Here is a 2,111-nt window from a genome sequence, read left to right on the forward strand (position 1 = left end):
GGAGGAGGGGGGAAAAGGAGGAGGAAGAGGAGACGGAGAAGAAGAAGAAGAAGAAGAACTGAACGAGGGTGGGAGTGTTTGAGGAGGGAAAAACGAAAAACGTGCGGAGTGTTAGGAGAAGGAAGCGAGGATAAATTACGGCGAGTTTTGTCAAGTTATCGGCATTTTTAATAATCGAAAGCTTAAGCTAAGCTTTTTAAAGCTGAGCTGAAAAAGCAGAGAGAAAAAGAAGAAAAAAAAAAGGCTGATGTTTGAACAACACAAAAAATAACAAACAAACAAAACAAACAACAAACAAACAGAAAAAAGAAAGAAAGAAAGAAAGAAAGAAAAAGAACAACAACAAAGTGCACACGAAACAAAAACAACAACAAACAAAAAAGAAGCCACTTACACAACAAAACATATCTTAACAAAAAAAAAAAGAAAAAAAAAGCTAAGCTTGAAAAGGTAAAAAGACAAAAAGGCTACAAAGCTTATATGTTACATATATATATATACATAGATAGATAGATAGATATATATACATTACCAACGCATTATACGTATACATTTATATATAATTATATTATTTACACTTATAGATATTATCCTACTTCGCTATAATTTACACTATTATTGTGCATAATATATATATATATATATATATATATATTTCACATCTGTGTGTGTTTATCTATGTATATATGTGTATATATATATGTAGTATTATAATATAATATATATATATATATATATAATATATATATATATCTGTTTACACGTCTTGTACATACACATATTTGCATGCAACACACGCATACACACATACACGGCTATCATTCTTGGTGTATTTTCATTTAATTTCCTCTCTCTCTCTCTCTCTCTATCGATCTATCTGTTTGTCTCAGGGTAGTTTATTTATTTATTTACATCATATACCCCTTTTCATTTGCCCTTCTCTAATTAATCCACCCGCCTTTTTTTTTTTAAATTTTATTTTCGTTCCAAAGTCCCTATATATATAAATACAAATATCTATCTATCTACCTATATATATATACATATATATATATATACATATATATATATATATATCAATCTCTCTCTTGCTCACTCTCTCTCTCTCTCCCTATATATACATATATATACACACATATATATGCATGGATGTATGTATTCGGACTCCAGTTCGTTCGTTCGGTCGGTCGGTCGGACTAGGAGCCGTTGGAGTTGCTCTGTTTAGATTCTGCCTGACTCGCGCCCTGTCTTTCACTCTAGCAGGCTGACTGACTGTCTGTCTATCTGTTTGTTCACACACACACACACACCACGCACCTTGCCTCACTCCCACTCTCCCTCTTCCCTCTCCCCTTTTCCCCCCGCCCTCTGTCTTTCTATCTCTCCTTTTCTCTTCTCTCTTCTCTCTTCTCTCTACTCTCTCCACCCCTTGATGCTGTTGTGTACAGTCGCTCGTTCGACACCACCACTCGCCGCTGGTCGCGTTTGTTTACCTTCTCGGGATATGCACGTGCTTTTCACAGCGACAGCATCGGGACGATCGTCACCAACACCACCACCACCGCCGCCTCCGCCACCACCACTACTGTTGTCCTTACCGCCGCCGCCGCCGCCGCCGCCACCGCCTCCGCTACTATTACTACTGTTAATACAACAACAACACGAACACCAACAGCAACAACAACAACGATTAGAATTTCTATTGCAACAGAAGCAACGTGGAGAAGAAGTACAAGTACAGTTGTCATCATCATCATCATCATCATCATCTTCATCATTATTATTATTAACATCATCACCATCATCTGCAGCATTCGCATCATCATCATCATCATCACCATCATCATCATCTTCAATAACAACATTGTCATCGCCGTCGTCATCCAAATTACAATTATCTTCACCAGTTTTGTTAATCAGAAAACTACAACAACGATTTCTATTATCACCACCACTACCACTACTACCACCACCACCACCAACACCAACACCAACACTACTACTGCTAATAATAATAATAATAATAATAATAATAATAATAATAATAATAATAACAACAACATCGCTGATACTATTTTTACAACGACAATACCACCACCACCACCACCACC

The 2,111-nt window shown here is 36.6% G+C and overlaps 1 protein-coding gene across 1 annotated transcript in view; it reads left to right on the plus strand.

The window, feature by feature from the left end:
• Positions 1 to 59: 59 nt before the first annotated feature.
• The window catches only part of LOC106867676 (steroid 17-alpha-hydroxylase/17,20 lyase), a 5,447-nt gene continuing 3,395 nt past the window's right edge, over positions 60 to 2,111 (plus strand). The window contains exon 1 of the mRNA XM_014912613.2: positions 60 to 450. The gene's annotated coding sequence lies outside the window, so the exon portion shown is untranslated. The remainder of the gene's footprint in view (positions 451 to 2,111) is intronic.

The sequence above is a fragment of the Octopus bimaculoides genome, chromosome 22, assembly GCF_001194135.2.
Source record: "Octopus bimaculoides isolate UCB-OBI-ISO-001 chromosome 22, ASM119413v2, whole genome shotgun sequence".
Classification (NCBI taxonomy): domain Eukaryota; kingdom Metazoa; phylum Mollusca; class Cephalopoda; order Octopoda; family Octopodidae; genus Octopus; species Octopus bimaculoides.